This window comes from Heterodontus francisci, chromosome 12 (assembly GCF_036365525.1).
Source record: "Heterodontus francisci isolate sHetFra1 chromosome 12, sHetFra1.hap1, whole genome shotgun sequence".
In the NCBI taxonomy this organism is placed as follows: Eukaryota; Metazoa; Chordata; class Chondrichthyes; order Heterodontiformes; family Heterodontidae; genus Heterodontus; species Heterodontus francisci.
The window spans coordinates 69,309,358-69,329,934 of NC_090382.1; the positions used below are offsets into that span (position 1 = coordinate 69,309,358).

The 20,577-nt window shown below is 43.1% G+C and overlaps 1 long non-coding RNA gene across 4 annotated transcripts in view; it reads left to right on the top strand.

Annotated features, from left to right (window-relative positions):
• Positions 1 to 20,577, top strand: part of LOC137375907 (uncharacterized) — a 77,615-nt gene that overhangs the window by 10,952 nt on the left and 46,086 nt on the right. For all 4 annotated transcript variants that reach the window (XR_010976090.1, XR_010976089.1, XR_010976091.1 and 1 more), the window contains exon 3: positions 3,306 to 3,438. This is a non-coding gene — a long non-coding RNA (uncharacterized lncRNA). The remainder of the gene's footprint in view (positions 1 to 3,305; positions 3,439 to 20,577) is intronic.

The window sequence follows — 20,577 nt, forward strand, 5'->3', positions numbered from 1 at the left end:
TTCTCGACAGGAGCGAGAGTAACAGGGTGGTGGTTATGGGGGACTTTAACTTTCCAAATATTGACTGGAAATACTATAGTTCGAGTACTTTAGATGGGTCTGTTTTTGTCCAGTGTGTGCAGGAGGGTTTTCTGACACAGTATGTGGACAGGCCAACCAGGGGCGATGCCACATTGGATTTGGTACTGGGTAATGAACCCGGACAGGTGTTCGATTTAGATGTAGGTGAGCACTTTGGCGATAGTGATCACAATTCGGTTAGGTTTACCTTAGCGATGGGCAGGGACAGGTATATACCGCAGGGCAAGAATTATAGCTGGGGGAAAGGAAATTATGATGCGATTAGGCAAGATTTAGGATGTGTAGGATGGGGAAGGAAACTGCAGGGGATGGGCACAAACGAAATGTGGAGCTTATTCAAGGAGCAGCTAATGCGTGTCCTTGATAAGTATGTACCTGTCAGGCAGGGAGGAAGTTGTCGAGCGAGGGAGCCGTGGTTTACTCAAGAAGTTGAAGCGCTTGTCAAGAGGAAGAGGGCGGCTTATGTTAGGATGAGACGTGAAGGCTCAGTTAGGGCGCTTGAGAGTTACAAGCTAGCCAGGAAGGATCTAAAGGGAGGGCTAAGAAGAGCAAGGAGAGGACACGAGAAGTCATTGGCGGATAGGATCAAAGAAAACCCTAAGGCTTTCTATAGGTATATCAGGAATAAAAGAATGATAAGAGTTAGAACAGGGCCAATCAAGGATAGTAGTGGGAAGTTGTGTGCGGAATCAGAGGAGATAGGGGAAGCGTTAAATGAATATTTTTCGTCAGTATTTACAGTAGAGAAAGAAAATGTTGCCGAGGAGATTACTGAGATACAGCCTACTAGGCTAGATGGGATTGAGATTCACAAGGAGGAGGTGTTAGCAATTTTGGAAAGAGTGAAAATAGATAAGTCCCCTGGGCCAGATGGGATTTATCCTAGGATTCTCTGGGAAGCCAGGGAGGATATTGCAGAGCCGTTGTTGTTGATCTTTATGTCGTCATTGTCGACAGGAGTAGTGCCGGAGGACTGGAGGATAGCAAATGTTGTCCCCTTGTTCAAGAAGGGGAATAGAGACAGCCCTGGTAATTATAGACCTGTGAGCCTTACTTTGGTTGTGGGTAAAATGTTGGAAAGGGTTATAAGAGATAGGATTTATAATCATCTTGAAAAGAATAAGTTCATTTGCGATAGTCAGCACGGTTTTGTGAAAGGTAGGTCGTGCCTCACAAACCTTATTGAGTTTTTCGAGAAGGTGACCAAACAGGTGGATGAGGGTAAAGCCGTGGATGTGGTGTATATGGATTTCAGTAAGGCGTTTGATAAGGTTCCCCACGGTAGGCTATTGCAGAAAATACGGAAGTATGGGGTTGAAGGTGCTTTAGAGCTTTGGATCAGAAATTGGCTAGCTGAAAGAAGACAGAGGGTGGTGGTTGATGGCAAATGTTCATCCTGGAGTTTAGTTACTAGTGGTGTACCGCAAGGTTCTGTTTTGGGGCCACTGCTGTTTGTCATTTTTATAAATGACCTGGATGAGGGTGTAGAAGGGTGGGTTAGTAAATTTGCGGATGACACGAAGGTCGGTGGAGTTGTGGATAGTGTCGAAGGGTGTTGTAGGGTACAGAGGGACATAGATAGGCTGCAGAGCTGGGCTGAGAGATGGCAAATGGAGTTTAATGCGGAGAAGTGTGAGGTGATTCACTTTGGAAGGAGCAACAGCAATGCAGAGTACTGGGCTAATGGGAAGATTCTTGGTAGTGTAGATGAGCAGAGAGATCTTGGTGTCCAGGTACATAAATCCCTGAAAGTTGCTACCCAGGTTAATAGGGCTGTTAAGAAGGCATATGGTGTGTTAGCTTTTATTAGTAGGGGGATCGAGTTTCGGAGCCACGAGGTCATGATGCAGCTGTACAAAACTCTGGTGAGGCCGCACCTTGAGTATTGCGTGCAGTTCTGGTCACCGCATTATAGGAAGGATGTGGAAGCTTTGGAAAGGGTGCAGAGGAGATGTACTAGGATGTTGCCTGGTATGGAAGGAAGGTCTTACGAGGAAAGGCTGAGGGACTTGGGGTTGTTTTCGTTGGAGAGAAGGAGGAGGAGAGGTGACTTAATAGAGACATACAAGATAATCAGAGGGTTAGATAGGGTGGATAGTGAGAGTCTTTTTCCTCGGATGATGATGGCAAACACGAGGGGACATAGCTTTAAGTTGAGGGGTGAAAGATATAGGACAGATGTCAGAGGTAGTTTCTTTACGCAGAGAGTAGTAGGGGCGTGGAACGCCCTGCCTGCAACAGTAGTAGACTCGCCAACTTTAAGGGCATTTAAGTGGTCATTGGATAGACATATGGATGAAAATGGAATAGTGTAGGTCAGATGATCGGCGCAACATCGAGGGCCGAAGGGCCTGTACTGCGCTGTAATGTTCTTTTAAAAAAAACTATCCTGAACACACTCAAGGAATTCACTATCTTTCTAGTATGTGCTGGTCTGATTTTTTTTTGTTCATGTGATGTGGGCATTGCTAACAAGGCCAGCACATATTGCCCATGCCTAATTGCCCTTGAAAAAGTGGTAAGTCACCTTGAATCGCTGCAGTCCGTGTGGCGTATGCATACTCAGTGTTGTCAGGTAGTGAGTTCAGGATTTTCACTCACTGACAATAAAGGAATGGCAGTATATTTCCAAGTCAGGATGGTGTGTGACTTGGAGGGGAACTTGCAGGTGGTTGTGTTCCCATGCGTCTCCTGCCCTTGTTTTAGGTGGTGGAGATCGTGGGTCTGGAAGGTACTGTTGAACAAGCCTTCCTGAGTTGTCGCAGTGTATCTTATGGATGGTAAACACTGCAGCCACGTGCACCAGTGGTGGAGGGAGTGAATTTTTAAGGTGGTGAATGGGTGCCAGTCAAGCAGGCTGCTTTGTCCTGGATGGTGTCAAGATTTTTGAGTGTTGTTGGAGCTACACTCATTCAGGTAAGTGGAGAGTACTCCATCACACTTCTGACTTGTGCCTTGTAGATGGTGGGTGGAAAGGTTTGGGAGTCAGGAATTGAGTTACTCGCCACAGAATGCCCAGCCTCTGACTTTCTCTTGTAACCACAGTAATTATATAACTGCTCCAGTTAGGTTTCAGGTCAATGGTGAGCTCCCAGGATGTTGATGGTGGGGATTCAATGATGGTAATTGTGTTGAATATCAAGGGGAGGTGATTAGACTCTCGCTTGTTGGAGATGGTCATTGCCCAGCACTTGTGTGACACACATATTAATTCTACTTATCAGGCCCTCCAGAATATTGACCAGGTTTTGCTGTATGTGGGCGTGAACGGCTTCATTATCTGAGGAGTTGCAAATGGAACTGAAGACTGCAATTATCAGCGAACATCACCACTTCTGGCCTGATGATGGAGGGAAGGTCAGTGATAAAGCAGCTGAAGATGGTTGAGTCTAGGATACTGCCCTGAGGAACTCCTGCAGCAATGTGGCGGCGCAGTAGTTATCACCGCAGCCTCACAGCTCCAGTGACCCGGGTTCGGTTCTGGGTACTGCCTGTGTGGAGTTTGCAAGTTCTCCCTGTGACTGCGTGGGTTTCCGCCAGGTGCTCCGGTTTCCTCCCACAGCCAAAGACTTGCAGGTTGATAGGTAAATAGGCCATTGTAAATTGCCCGTGTAGGTAGGTGGTAGGAGAATGGTAGGGAATATGGGATTAATGTAGGATTGGTATAGATGGGTGGTTGTTGGTCAGCACAAACTCGCTGAGCCGAAGGGCCTGTTTCAGTGCTGTATGACTCTATGACTCTAATGTCCTGGGGCTGAGATGATTGTCCTCCAACAATCTATCTTCCTTTGTGCTAGGTATGACTTTAACCAGTGAAGAGTTTTCCCCCAATTCCCATTTATTTCAATTCTACTAGGGCTCCTTGATGCCACACTCGGTCAAATGTTGCCGTAATGTCAAGGGCATCACTTACACCTCACCTCCAGAATTCAGCTCTTTTCTTTGTGTTTGGACCAAGGCTGTAGTGAGGTCTGGAGCCACATGGTCCTGGCAGAACCCCCAAACAGCATCGTTGAGCAGATTATTGGTAAGTGCTGTTTGATAGCATTGCCAGCAACACCTTCCATTCATTACTTTGCTGAAGAATGAGAGTAGGTTGCTGGGGCGCGAATTGGGCTGGATGAGATCTGTCCAGCTTTTTGTGGGCAGGACATAACTGGGCAGTTTTCCACATTGTCAGGTAGCTGTAATGGAATAGCTTAGCTAGAAGCACAGCTAGTTCTGGAGTCTTCAGACCACAGCCAGGATGTTGTTATAGCCCATATAATTTGCTGTATCCAGTGCACTCAACTGTTTCTTTATCATGTGGAGTGAATCTAATTGGCTAAAATCTGGCATCTGTGATCTATATGTAAGTTGAAATCCCCCATAAAAATCAGTCTGCCTTTACAACATGCTTGTCTAACCTCTGAATTTATGCAATTTACCACTTTCCAGCTGCCAACAGAACCTATACACAAAACCACTCGTCTTAGATCCTTTTTTATTTCTTAATTCTGCCCATAGAGTCTCCACTGCCTGCTTACTTGTTATATCCTCTTTTATCATTGAAATGATATTCTTAAGCACTATGGCTGCTCCTCCCTCTCTACAATTTTCTCATCTTTCCTGTAGCCGTTATTACCTGGTATATTTAGTTCACAGTCCTAACCATCTTGCAGACATATCTCAGTAATGGCTATCAAGTCATACTCTCCAAATGAATTTGCACCTGCAATTCATCTAATTTGTTCCTTATTGTCAGGCAAACACCCCCACCTGCCAAGGCTGAGGCACACATGATTTCGCCACATGAACGTTAAAACTTAAAATTGAAAGCCCCTGACTGGAAAGACATTTGAATAGTAACAGACACTGTTGGAACAATGGGGACCCAGTCGTTGCTTCCCCAAGACACAGAAGAAGTGGTCAGACCAGCTTTTGGTCACATGACTGACTGTTGGAGGTTTTGAATTTGAACTTCCAACAGAGGATTTGAACTGAGAAAGCCATGTGCTCCGGTTGGAACAGAACCTCCTGTCTAGTCCTGCCTGCCTCCATCCCTTTCCCACGGAACTGAATCTTGTGAAAACACGTGAACCTCAAAGAGAGAAAAGTCTCCTACATCAACAAGGTTGAAAAAGAACACTGGGCCCTGACGAACAGCAAGACTACCTATAATCAAGTGAGCTCGTAGCACAGTAAACAAGAAACTCTTCTGATATTGCCTCAAACCTCTCTTTACTATATTTTCCTATTTTCTGTCCCTGTTTGCATGTGTATATCGCGTGTGCATGTTAGCTTGGATGCATCGTATATCTGTAGGCGTCTACCGAATTAGAGTTTAAGTTTAAGGTTTAATAAATTTCACTTTGCTTCTTTAAACCTAAGAAAGCCTGTTTATGCTCATTTCTTTGCCTTATAATTGGAAAGCTGTGAACAAGGATTCACAAAGGGGGAGCGCAAAACAGTGTGTTTAAAAGTAAAACCCTGTTACAATAAGACCAGGTGAAGACAGCAAAAGACCCCTGGACACCTTCCTCACCTGGTCATAGCACTGTAGTGCCTAAAGCACAATTTCTTCATGTTACTCTACATTCTTCCCTTTTGTTTGTTTTCAAACTATTATTTATACTATCTTGTCCGTGTAAGCCCTTCCGCCCATTTACTAGCTTAAAGTCCTCATGACTGTCCTATTTGTGCTGTCTACTAGGACCCTGGTCCTAGCCCAGTTCAGGTGGACCCAATTCCAATGGTATAGTTCCTTCCTGTCCTCGTGCTGGGGCCAGGGTCCTATGAAATGGAACCCCTCTTTCCCACACCACTCTTTCAGCCACGTCTTCACTTCCCTAATCTGCTTATCCCTATTGCATGTGATTTGGGTAATCGGAGATTTTAACCGTTGAGGGCCTATTCTTTAATTTAGCTGCTAGTTTCTGGTCCTCTCCAAAAGGATTTCTTGCCTACTCTTCCTTGTGTTCGTTCCAATGTGGATTACAACAACTGGATCCTCCCCCTCTCTCTCCAATATCCTTTTACACTCTGTTTATGTTGCACTCTCAGGCAATGAAGTACTGTGAAGTGTAGTTACTGTTGTGATTTAAGAAAACACGGTAGTCAATTCACACACAGCAAGTTCCCAATAACAGTAATAAGGTAAGTAACCTGATAATCTATTTTGGTGATATCACTTGTTGGATAAATATTGTCCTTGTCTTCTTCAAATAGTGCCACGGGATTTTTATGTCCAGCTGAGAATGCAGAATAGGGCTTGGTTTAATCGCTTATCTGAAGGAGGCACCTCTGACAGTGCAGCACGCCCTCAATATTGTACTGAAGAGTCAGCCTAAGTTATGTGCTTAACTTTCTGGAATGGGGTTTGCAACCATGACCTTCTGACTCTGGCGTGGTTGCTACCACTGAGCCAAGACTGACATCTTTAGGATCTTGAATACTTCAATGAGATGAACACTGAGCTTTCTCAGCGTTGTTGCCCACTCTGCACCAGATTTGCAAGCCATTCTCAATCTTTTCAATTCTGCATACAAGAGACTTGGCCTGTCCTTGAATGTTGCCAAGACAAAACTCATATATTAACACACACCTGATCAGTCAAATATTCTACCTCCCATATATGTTGAAGGAGAGTCTTTGGAATATGTTTAACACTTCCCTTATCTTGGCAGCCACATCTCTCAAAAGGCCATCATTGACGAGGAGATCCAATACTGGATCAGCTGCACCAGCTCAGCCTTCTACAAACTATGGCAGCGAGTGTTTGACAACAAAGACCTCTACAAGTCAACAAAAGTCCTAGTGTACAGAGCAATTGTTGTCACCGCACTCCTATATTGCAGTGAGACCTGGACAATGTATCAGCGACACATAAGAGCACTAGAAAAATTCCATCAGCAGTGCCTCCGCTGCATCCTCCAGATTCAATGGGAGGACCGTTGAACAAATGCTAGTGTTCTTCTTGAAGCAGCTCCACAAGCATTCAGGCAAACTCCTGCAAAACCAATTTTCGATGGACTGGATATGTGTCCGCATTGTTGAAAATGGTCTCCCCTGCCAGGTCCTGTTTTCTCAACTCTCAAATGTCCAGCATTTCAGGGGAGGACAAAGAAAACACTTCAAAGACACTCTGAAACTCTCTTTGAAGTGAGGCAGCATTGAGATTGATGACTGGGAGGAGCTTGCTACCAATTGTTCAAAATGGTGACACCTGCCCATCAAGCTGCATCATGCTTTGAGTCCAAATGCCTTCAGGATGAGGCAGACGGCAGCAGAGAAGGAAAGAAAAAGAAGCAAATCCTGCACTCTGGATCCAATTACCTCATGGGACATCCTGCCCCATGTGCCCAAAGATCTGCGGATCGAGAATTGACCTGTTCAGTCACATGTAGAGCCATTGCACAAACTCGTGACTTTGTGTAGACGTCATCCTCGAATCGAGGGACAGCCACCCAAGACAACGACTGTTACTGTGACTCCCTAGAAAAATACTGCATATTACTCGAAGATCATCCTAGAAACATCTTGGTTTGCAGAACCATCTCTAAACTCCTTTTCTGCAGTGCTAGTCACCTCCTCAGAACAGGAGCTCCATTCCCCCGATACAAACTACTTTGGGACCACTTTTGTCCAAGGCCAAGGCCACCTGCATTGCAGCGGTTGCTTCCACTGACTGCTCCCTCAAACCCTCAACTTCCTCCATCTGCCCTCCATCCAATGGATCATTCCCGCAACAAGAAATGCATTCTAAGTTTTTCCATTCTTTTTAATAACCACCCAATTGAAAACCTTCCCTTCCTCTCCAATGTCTTGAAATTCTTTGCTCCGTTCCCATTATGGTTCCCTTTTCTCTTCCTGCTTTTGATTTTAGTGCCTTCAATTTGGTTTCTTTCCTGCCCATACAACGAAGACTGCACTAGCCAAAATCACAAAACTGTATTCTGTCTGCCTGTGGCCCTGGCTTTCCTCATTGAGGTGGCTTCACAAATATCCCCATCCTCAATGATGGGGGAGCCTGGCATATCAGTGCAGAAGATAAGGCTGAAGCATTTGCAACAATCTTCAGCTGGAAGTGCCAAGTTGATGATCCATCTCGGCCTCCTCCTGAAGTCTCCAACATGACAGATGCCGGAGTTCAGCCAATTCGATTCACTCCGCATGACATCAAGAAACAACTGAAAGCACTGGATACTGCAAAGGCTATGGGCCCTGACAATATTCTGGCAATAGTACTGAAGACCTGTGCTCCAGAAATTGCCCCTAACCAAGCTATTCCAGTACAGCTACAACACTGGCATCTACCTGGCCATGTGGAAAATTTTGCCCAGGTATGTCCTGCACACAAAAAGCAGGACAAATCCAACCTGGCCAATTACCACCCCATCAGTCTACTCTCAATCATTAGTAAAGTGATGGAAGGTGTCATCAACAGTGCTGTCAAGCAGCACTTACTTAGCAATAACCTGCTCAGTTAGGGTTCCGCCAGGGCCACTCATCTCCTGACCTCATTACAGCCTTGGTTCAAACATGGACAAAAGAGCTGAAGTCAAGACATAAGGTGAGAGTGACTGCCCTTGACATCAAGGCAGCATTTGACCGAGTATGGCATCAAGAAACCCTAGCAAAACTGGAGTCGATCGGAATCAGAGGGAAAGCTTTCCGTTGGTTGGAGTCATACCCAGCAGAAAGGAAGATGATTGTGGTTGTTGGAGGTCAATCATTTCAGCTCCAGGACATCACTGCAGGAGTTCCTCAGGGTAGTGTCCTAGGCCCAACCATCTTCAGCTGCTTCATCAATGACCTTCCTTCAATCGTAAGGTCAGAAGTGGGGATGTTCGATGATGATTGCGTAATGTTCAGCACCATTCGCGACTCCTCAGATACTGAATCAGTCCGTGTAGAAATGCAGCAAGACCTGGACAATATCCAGGCTTGGGCTGATAAGTGGCAAGTAACATTCGTGCCACACAAGTGCCAAGCAATGACCATCTCCAACAAGAGAGAATCTAACCATCTCCCCTTGATATTCAATGGCATTACCATCACTGAATCCCCCACTATCAACATTCTGGGGGTTACCATTGACCAGAAACTGAACTGGAGTAGCCATATAAATACCATGGCTACAAGAGCAGGTCAGAGGCTAGGAATCCTGAGGCAAGTAACTCACCTCCTCACTCCCCAAAGCCTGTCCAGCATCTACAAGGCACAAGTCAAGAGTGTGATGGAATATTCTCCACTTGCCTGGATGGGTGCAGCTCCAACAACACTCAAGAAGCTCAACACATTCCAGGACAAAGCAGCCCGCTTGATTGGCACCCCATCTACAAACATTCGCTCCCTCCACCACCGACGCACAGTGGCAGCAGTGTGTACCATCTACAAGATGCACTGCAGCAACGCACCAAGGCTCCTTAGACAGCACCTTCCAAACCCTCAACCTGTACCACCTAGAAGGACAATGGCAGCAAATGCATGTGAGCACTACCACCTGCAAGTTCCCCTCCAAGTCACACATCATCCTGACTTGGAACTATATCGCCATTCCTTCACTGTTGCTGGGTCAAAATCCTGGAACTCCCTTTCTAACAGCACTGTGGGTGTACCTACCCCACACGGACTGCAGCAGTTCAAGAAGGCAGCTCACCACCACCTTCTCGAGGGCAATTAGGGATGGGCAATAAATTCTGGCATAGCCAGTGACGCCCACATCCCATGAATGAATTTTTAAAAATTCTCCTTGCCTCACTGTCACCTTAGTTAATTGCTGACCATGGCATTCTCCTCCAGTGTCTCTCGTCACTTTAGTTCACCTTCTGTCCTGCTTCCTCTCTTACTTTTTTCAACACAAGTGTTATTATGCTTCATTTGGCTTTTCACTTTGCACAGTGTAACAGCTCCATACTTGGACCCCTCCTCTTCGCTCTCTACATATTACCCTGCTATGCTTTGGTCGCATTATCCATAAACTTGGGGCCAGCTCCAACATGTATATCAATGGCAATCACTTCTATCCTGATGCTTCTTTCATCAGCCCAAAGGTTGTTCACATATTTTCAACTTACTTTCTGATATCAATGGTACCAACTTGCATTTATCTCATACCTTTAAATAAAACATTCCAAGATGCTTTCTGTGGGGGAAGGGGGAGAGAGAAAGAAAAAATATAAGTAGAATGGATACCAAACTATGGAGGGAGAGATTAGGTGGGGGGGGGGGGCGGAATGACAGAAAATTAATTGGAAAGTTGAGTTTTGAGAAGGTTTTTAAAGGTGGAGAGGGAAAAAAAGAGGCAGGAGGCCCTAGGGAAGAGGTTAGGGCTGAGGTGGCTGAAGGCTCTACCACCGATGTTAGAGTGAGGGAATGCAGAAAAGGCCTAAGTTGCAAGACTGAAGGACGCAGGTGGGGATATCACACTGGAAGAGGTTGTAGAGAGTGTGTGAGGTACATTGGCATTTGAAGACAATGACAAGGATTGTAAGCTTAACATTTTGGAGGACTGCGAACAAGTATGCATCAGCGTGGATAGTTGAATGAGTGGGACACAATACCTGAAATATTTTTTCTGTCTTATCCACAGATGCTACCTGACCTGGTGCATGTTCCCAGTATTTTCCCCTTTTGTTTAATTTACAGCATCTGCAGTATTTTGTTTTTTGTTCTTGTTGATGAAATTTAATTTTGAGCAATGCAGTTCAGGAATACAATCAGCCAACTGCTTACAGATTGCACTAAAAATTGAAAAAGTTTTAGTTTTTAAAGTTTCAAGACAATTAACTTTTTGTATGGGTCATTGACTTGTACTGATTACAAGAAAGATGGTGATTCACCTGAAAAAGGTATTGGATGGACTTGGCAGATTTTATAACATCAGTGCTTGCCATTTGTCATTGTCATGTATTTTGAGATTTTTGCCCTTTTAGACTAGAAGGTATGTGAGGTTAATTTGTGTTAAGTTGCTCGGAACTTAAATTCAGGCCAAAGGGTGTTAACTCTAAGCAATACATATATTATCTGGTAATATTGATTTGGCCCATTAACCAGGACCAGATGTAGAATTTGTCAGAAATGTTTCTTATGTGTCATCGTGAGTTTGAGATAATTGGGTTAATTTGCACATTCTGGAGAATCTTGCAAATATAATGGTAGATTAGTTTCAACCGTAGGGCACAGCAGGAGGCGTAGCTAAATGCAGGAGGTTCTTGATCCAAAATGATGGCTTTATAGGTGTCAGTGAGCTCATTCTAAATAGGAAGAGCTTAGGGAGGATCAGAGGCCAAGTTTATGACTTCCGCTGTGGCTAAAAAAGGGCCAAGTAAGTTTGAGTTTGAACTATCAGAGGTGGAAACTCTTTCTAAGTAACCACCAGTCATTTCTGTTATACTGGCTAGTAAACTAAAAGTAGATCTATATGAAGAGCATTGTTTTTGTAATTTATTATTTTTGACATTGTGAGAATCAATAGAAAATGGGTAAATCTCACTCTGATAACAGTATTCTGTTTATTCATGTATTTCATGCAAAGGAAACCAAGTTGTTTGCAGTTGACCTTGTCTCTCACTAGAGTACTTATCAGTCTATGTTCTGGAAAATAGAAGTGCATGTTGGGCATGTGTAAGATTATGGTATCCAGTGTACATGGAAAAATACAGAGAGTCTACAACACAGAAGTAGGTCATTGAGCCCAACTGGTCTATGCTGGGATTTATGCACTATATGAGCCTCCTCCCATGCATTATCTAACCCTATCAGCATAATCTTCTATTCCTTTCTCCCTCAGTGCTTATCTAACTTCCTATTAAATGGCTCAACTACTTGTGGTAGCAAGTTCCACATTGTTACCACTGTTTGGGTAAATAAGTTTCTCCTGGATTTATTGAGGACTATCTTATATTTATGGTCCCTCTTAGATGTTGCCTGACTCTTCTGTAGTTTGCTCTGGTTCATTTCCCATTGCTAGTGTTACGACCAAGGCGGGAGAAATGCACTGTTAATTCAGTCCCACTTCTCTACGGGTCACAACCTATCAATGAATTTTCCCAGCTACCGAAGAATAGCCAATTAGACACACTATTTGTCCCCCAGAATAAAGTACACCAACCAGGTTTCTTTAAACAACAACAACATTAACTATTTATTAGAAAAAAAAAGTCTTACCACTGATGAGCTAAATCTATAAATATGAAAAGCTCCTTATTTCCCTAGCCCTCATGCACATACACTTACATTAAAAAAAAATGGTTAACCGGGGAAAAAGGATCTTGGTTTACAGCTGTTTCATATGAATAAAGGAATAATAAAAGAATTCAGTTTTTAACGTTCTGGTAGGAAATTCTTCAGTTGGATGAGATGTTCCAGTGTCGAATAGTCGGATGCCACTGGAAGTCTCTCCAGGTGACGTTGATGAACAGTCTGTGATGGATAGGCATTCAAGGAAATTCAGCTACAGCAGAGGTCACTCAGGTCTTTCAGCAGGGGTGTAGCAACACGTCTTCTTCGGACTCACAGCAGCAGTATAGCAGTAGAAGCTTTCTTCAGATTCCAGGATTTCCCAAAACGCAGGAGGAAACAGGAACCACACTGGATGCAGGAATTCTTCAGAGGCAGGAGGCAATGGGAATCTGCCACCTTTCAAACATGGTTTCTTTTCAAGAGATGCAAGTTTCCTTTACAGGGAGAAGTCTTTTTCTCTAGTCTCCAGGCAAGTCAGGTCTAAGTTTCAAAATTTCAAATGCCTGCTCTTTGTCCAACTCACTTGTTTTTAAAAGGGTCCAAAATGAAAGTAAACCTTCCTGAGCTGATCACATGACCAGACACAGTGTCACGCCTGTCATTCAAAGTGTTACTCTGAGGAGGTCAAAAGCCCCGGCTGGCTTCCTTGAAATTGCTTGCATTTCCTATTCTTGTCTCTGAAGTCAACATCCAAAAATGTCAGCTATTTGCAGGTGTCCAAATCCACTGAAAATCCTTTTTTCAGTTTTTTGAGAAACACAGAATTCTAAGATTTTTTTAATACAAAAATAAAACCGTTGTGACACTATATCCAGCAGTAATTTCTCTCTTGTCGGGCTTTTTACACACTATGTAAGAAAGGAGTACCGAATACACTAAATACCCTTTTCCTACCTCTTTCCAGTTTATTTGGGGGTAGTTGAAATCTCCCATGATTATTATTCTATGTATTTGCTCATTCGTAGATTTGCCTACATGTTTTTTCCTTCATTTCTCTTACACAATTAGGTGGACTGTAGAATACCCCTATTAGCATGAGTGATCCGTTCTGATCCTTTGTCTTAATCCATATGGTTTCTATTTCTATCATTTTATACCTAACTTCTATAACTATATCTGTTCCTTGACCGTTTTTGTTGTCCTTATTCCTTACCTGGGTCCGCACACAATAAGACACCTTTACAACTCTGAGGTCACACTATTGTATAACCAGATATTGGGTGGTAAAGATGGTAAGGCATGCAAGGTTCACTTACTGGAGTGACCCTGCTTAACCCAGGAGACCATTTAAGGGTGATCTGAAATTTATTAACGGTAATGCTTGGTGGCTAGCAGAATCCTAAAGATGACTTCTGAGTTATGCAGTTTGTCATATGGCAAGCCTATGAATAGTACATGGGTAGATACGCCAAATGTGGACAGACGAACCCTTACATTGAATTTTAGGATGAGTTCCAACTGTACTGTGCATAATTAATGAACATAGGTATTCTCAGATTCCAATCTTTACATTATTTTCACAACTAGCATCAGAATTTTAAAAATAATTTGCCGTACAAAGTAAATTTCATTCTCAATGTGGCCCAGTAGGACTTCATACTTTTTTTTGGTTGCTTCTAAACTGCTGTAGCTGTCTGTGATTTCAAAGTCCTTTCCACAGTGTGCTGCCCAAAACTGCACTCTTAACTGTGACCTAACTATTGCTTTGTACAAATTTATCATTACTTCCTTATTTTTGTACTTTATGCGCCTATTTATAAAACACAAAATTTTATAGGTTTTTTTTCAGGGTGTTACCTCATTCCACTTGCATTTTCAGGGTTTTACATATTTGAGCCAATGTTCAGACCAGAAGTCAACAGAGTACCTCACAGAAAAATAAGATACTGGTACAGAAGCTTTTGTTTTTAGAATACTGTAGGTTGATTCATTCATTCACCTCTAAAAGTTTATAATTTTATCTCAAATGATGGATTCAAAGAATTTGCCCACAACTGACATTAGACTATCTGTCCTGTAGAATTACCTAGAATTTACCGTACAGAAATAGGCTATTCGGCCCAACAGGACTATGCTGGTGTTTAACACAAGCCACCACCTACCTCACTTCATTTCACCCTATCAGCATATCCTTCTGTTCTTTTCTCCCTCATGTACTTATCTAGCTTCCCCTTAAAATACTTCAATGCAGTTCACCTCAGCTACTACATATCGTCGCAAATTCCACATTCTCATCAGTTCCTCCTGAATTTTTTATTGGATTTATTGTGGTTATCTTAAATTTATAATTTGTCAACCCATAATAATAACATCTGCACCTTATTCTATTGAATGTTGAAATGCTATACAGTTGTACTGGAGGTAAGCTATACTCTACTGAATAAACAGCACCAGCACAGGAGTTCCACAGCAAGTAACCCTTACCTTGCTGATTAAGGGAATAATTCTATATTGTTACATCATAACTTGCTGATTAATTAACTCTGTACAGTTTGAATACCTCTTATCCTGCTGAATACAGTGTGCATTCCTTACCCTGCTGAATGAATCAGAAACTGACAGTTGAACAGCAACTCTACGCAGACAAACCCACAGCTGCTTATTATTTATCCAAATCGGAGTCAACAAACCAATTAGCCAAATTCGACAATGATTAAATTATAATCTAGCTATGCAAATCCAATAGGACTGCACAATTGCCAAGGGGCTTTAGAGATCCATGTGCTCAGTTTAAATGCCAGTAAAGAAAGGTATGGAGCACAACACTGTAAACCTCTGCTGTGCATATTACATCACTGTTGTTCAAATCAGAGTTCCCGAACCTTATGATGTCTGTAGAAAAACTGCGACCCCACCCTGTCAAGATCATCTGAAGATCATCCACAATCTGCATTTACACAGTGCCTTCAATGAGGGTGGTGCAGTGGTTAGCACCGCAGCCTCACAGCTCCAGCGACCTGGGTTCAGTTCTGGGTACTGCCCGTGCGGAGTTTGCAAGTTCTCCCTGTGACTGTGTGGGTTTCTGCCGGGTGCTCTGGTTTCCTCCCACAGCCAAAGTCTTGCAGGCTGATAGGTAAATTGGCCATTGTAAATTGCCCCTAGTGTAGGTAGGTGGTAGGAGAATTGAGGGAAGGTGGGGATGTGATAGGGAATATGGGATTAAATGTAGGATTAGTATAAATGGGTGGTTGTTGGTCAGCACAGACTCGCTGGGCCGAAAGGCCTGTTTTCGTGCTGTATCTCTCTATAACTCCAATGTAGAAAAATAATTACCCAGTTTATCCTTATCTTCTTATTTTCTGCTCAGAGTTGTTGCATTGACTGCGTTCAGTGTCCTGGCATAAGTTGCATATTTAAGGAGGATAGCCTATGCTATCTCTTCTGATTTCCTGCCATCAGGAAATGGTCATTTATCTGCTTGATTTCAATTTTTTTTTTTCTGAACCAATTCATTTTCTAAGTTAGCTCTAATAATTGTGCCAAATCATCCTCAGGAACACTTACATCTTCACTTCTGCCATCAGTTGTAAAATCACTACAAAATGTTTACTATCTCCTCCATACCTTCATCCTCCATAGTTAGATTTCTCCCTTCAGCCTTGAATGGTCCTACACTTTTTTAACTATTCTTTCAATATGTTTATAAAAGCCCATAGTATTTCCTTATATATTACTGAGCCATTTTCCATCTTCCCTTCTAGCCCTTCTAATAACTTTGACCTTCCCATTACACTTTCTATATTCATGATTTTATTATTGTTGGCCCTACTTTTATCATATGTCTTAGTTATAAATTTAAGGTTTTTTTTGTCTTTCTGGTTATCCACATAACTCTCTCTATTTCCTTTAGTAGGAATATATCTGTTCAATCATTTTCCATCCTGTTTGCAAACTTTTGACCTTCTGATCACAGCCTTATTTAAATTAATTCACAGGTTGTGGACATTGCTGGTAAGGCCAGCATTTAGTGCCCATTCCTGATTGCCCTTGAGAAGGTGGTGGTTCTTTAATACAACTGAGTAACTTGCTAGGCCATTTCAGGGGACAGTTTAAGAGTCAACCACGTTGCTGTGCATCTGGAGTCTCAAATAGGCCAGATCAGGAAAGAGTGGCAGATTTCCTTCCCTAAAGGACATTAGTAAACCAGATGGGTTTTTACAACAATCTGGTAGTTTCATGTCACCATTGCTATCAAGCATCTTTATCATTGTTCAATATATTTTGGTATTTGCACTTCAAATGTAGTGTTGTTATGATTGCCATTTTCTAATTGTTCTACTCTAATGTCATTCATGGAATGAGCCATGATGAAATAAACAATGAAATGGAAGAATTATAAATTTAAAAAGTGAACTGTTAAACAAAACCACAAGAACAAGGGTTTAATTTGGTTGTTTTCCGTTTGGGTTGAAAACTTTAATAATGCTGCGACCTGTGGAGTGATGGGACTGAATTAACAGTGCGTTGCTCCCGCCTCGGTCGTAGCAATAGATACAATATCAAATCCCTACTTATGGTTGTTTAATGCTTCTAATTTTCCAATTTGTGTTGAATACACATATAGCATTCAATTTTAACTTACTTGCTTCCAATAATTCTGCAACTGCTTGGCTACAAATGCAGAAAGAATAAATTTGGTCTAAAACTTAAGCATGGGCTGAATTTTATCAGCCCCTCAACGCCGCGGGTCGTGGCAGGGTGGGGGGGGGTGCGGTAAGGTTCTGTAGGGAGAGGCTTGTCTCAACCCCCAGTGTCGAAAAGGGCCCACTGCATATTACAGACGGTGGGAGGGGGACCCCCCCCCTGCCCCCGCTGTTTGGCAGCTGGCCCTTCATCTGCACATTTAAATTAACATTAATGATATTTAAATAAACTTACCTGCAGGCGACGACTGTCCCACGTTGAGTTTAGGGCCGCCATTGGTGCTTCGCGTGCCTTTGGAACTCCATACGGAGTTCCAAGGTGAGATTGCCCTTGACATCAAGGCAGCATTTGACCGAGTATGGCATCAAGGAGCCCTAGCAAAACTGAGGTCAATGGGAATCGGGGAAAACCCTCCGCTGGCTGGAGTCATACCTAGCACAAAGGAAGATGGTTGTGGTTGTTGGAGGTCAATCATCTGAGCTCCAGGACATCACTGCAGGAGTTCCTCAGGGTAGTGTCCTAGGCCCAACCATCTTCAGCTGCTTCATCAATGACCTTCCTTCAATCATAAGATCAGAAGTGGGGATGTTCGCGGATGGTTGCACAATGTTCAGCACCATTCGTGACTCCTCAGATACTGAATCAGTCCGTGTAGAAATGCAGTAAGACCTGGGCAATAACCAGGCTTGGGCTGATAAGTGACAAGTAACATTCGCGCCACACATGTGCCAGGCAATAACCATCTCCAACAAGAGAGAATCTAACCATCTCCCCTTGACATTCAACAGCATTACCATCGCTGAATCCTCCACTATCAACATCCTAGGGGTTACCATTGCCCAGAAACTGAACTGGAGTGGTCATATAAATATCGTGGCTACAAAAGCAGGTCAGAGGCTAGGAATCCTGAGGCAAGTAACTCACCTCCTGACTCCCCAAAGCCTGTCCACCATCTACAAGGCACAAGTCAGGAGTCTGATGGAATACTCTCCACTTGCCTGGATGGGTGCAGCTCCAACAACACTCAAGAAGCTGGTCACCATCCAGGACAAAGCAGCCCGCTTGATTGGCACCCCATTTACAAACATTCACTCCCTCCACCACTGACGCACAGTGGCAGCAGTGTGTACCATCTACAAGATGCACTGCAGCAATGCACCAAGGCTCCTTAGACAGCACCTTCCAAACCCGCGACCTCTACCAACTAGAAGGACAAGGGCAGCAAATACATGGGAACACCACCACCTGCAAGTTCCCATCCAAGTCACACACCATCCTGACTTGGAACTATATCGCCGTTCCTTCACTGTCGCTGGGTCAAAATCCTGGAACTCCCTTCTTAACAGCACTGTGGGTATACCTACTTCACGTGGATTGCAGCGGTTCAAGAAGGCAGCTCACCACCACCTTCTCGAGGGCAATTAGGGATGGGCAATAAATGCTGGCCTGGCCAGCGTCGCCCACATCCTATGAATGAATTTTTAAAAAAGAATAACATTCCTGGTGGGGAGGGGCGAGGAATAACATTTTCAGGGCGGGACGGCGGGATGTGGGCATGGTGGGAAGGGGTTGAAAGGCAAAAGTTAAAAGGTTGGGAAGGAAAGTTCGGGTAGGGAAAAAGGCAAGTGTTGGTCATATCGGGCAATGAAATGAGCATTGTGGGGGGGGAGGTTGGGGAAGGGCCTCCACATCTTGATGATTTGTTCATAAAAAATTCCGATTAATGTACCTTTAAAAATTAAAATTAATTGTAAAGGCTTAAAGCCCTTTAAAAATGGCGCCGGCGCCTATGTCTTCTGGGGCAGCTGCTCCACCCCTCCTATTTAAATCAACCACTGTGCTGTAATATCGCGGGGCCTCAGGGACAGCGCATCTGCGCGGGATGCACGTCGCCATCAGAGTGAACTGCGGCGCTCTCGTAAAATTCAGCCCATGTCTTGCCATTGTCTTCAAGAAGCAAATTCTGCTTATTCACTCTAGCTGCCTCATTTCATATTTTGGAGACCTGCATCTAGGTATTTCTGAGAGTCAATTTGGAGAACTTGCCTGGAGGTTTAATTGTTGGCTCGAGGCATCATCGTGAATGTACAGTCTGGAATCCATTGGTGCATGTGTACAAAATTTTAATTATGTTGCAACTTTCCTTTTCCTTCCCAGTGAGGTTGTGGCTGCTCTGTTGAAAGTGCCTTTGTGGTGCTTTTTGTGCTGTTAGTGTGACTGCAGACACTTGCTTTTGGCTGGCGCTCGCAGGTACTTGAAGCGTGCTTCCATCATCAAAAGTTATCAAACACCATCATCACAAGGCTGCCGACAACCACTTTTAATGGGCACCTACCCATGAAAAATAAATGCAGTTTTGCCAGCCTCACCCACCTCCCAAGAACAAATAATAAAAATAGCGATGTCTACACATAAAGCAAAAATCTGCAGATTGTGGAAATCTGAAACAAAAACCAAAGATACTTGAAACAGCATGCTAGCCAGCATCTATGGAGCGAATAGAAAAGATGAAAACATCTTTTTTTTCTGCTAGTGTAGAGATAAAAGCTTTCAGAACTTCTGATGAAGGGCCATATCTACAATTTTAACTTTTCTGTTGGCTCTGCAGATGCTGACTGCTTTCAGTATTTCCATTGTTTCTCTTGAAGGCATCTGAGTGGTGATCTTATTGAGGTATATGATAGTTAATGAAAAAAAAAAGTCTGAAATATTTTAAATTACGGTGTGAAGCAAAAGGATACAGTCAAGCTAAGAAAAAGTAAATTTAGGACTGATATAAGGATTTTTTTAAAACAGAAAATGCTCAACATGTGCAATAGACATCCATGGGAAAAAAATCCTCGAATCATTTAAGAAACAAAAGGATGTTACAATGGGAGGAAGTTTAGTATGGGTGCATTTAAAAGGGCAGAATGGCCTTTATATGTAATTATTTTTTTGAAGGAGACTAATGTCGTCCCCATCTTTAAAAAAAGGTTTGACACAGTAATGGGAGGAAGCTTTAAGGGAATCATTAGGCTTACAATATATGATTGCTTGGATAGAGAGGGACATATTAGGGACACTCAACACGGCTTCATAAAAAGGTCATGTCTTACAAACCTAATTGTATTTTTTGAAGATGTTAATGAAGATGGTGGTTGAAGGAAGCCCAGTAGAAATTTTCTACTCAGACTTCCAAAAGGCTTTTGATAAATCACTGCAAAAGAGGCTTCTCTACCAGATTAAATCCTTTGATATTAGTGGTAATATATTGAGCTGGCAGGTCATAGGCGAAAAGAAGTTATAGATGGATTTAGATCTATTTGCAGACCAGTCATCAGTGGATTCCCTGCAGGAATTGGTTTTGAAACTATTGCTCTTTACTATTTTTATTAATGATCTGCATATGGATATAGGGGGCACAAGCGGCAGATTTGCAGATGATGCTAAGATCAATGCGAGTGTTAGGATTGTGGATGATGCTCAACTGCTTCAGGCAGATGTTAAAGTGTTGGGAGATTGGGCTCATGGCTAGCAAATGATGTTTAATTTGGATAAGTGCAGTGCTATGCATGTGGGCAGGGTGAATGCTCAACATTCATATACCCTTCAGAGAAAAGCATTAAAGAAGGTGGAGAAAGAAAG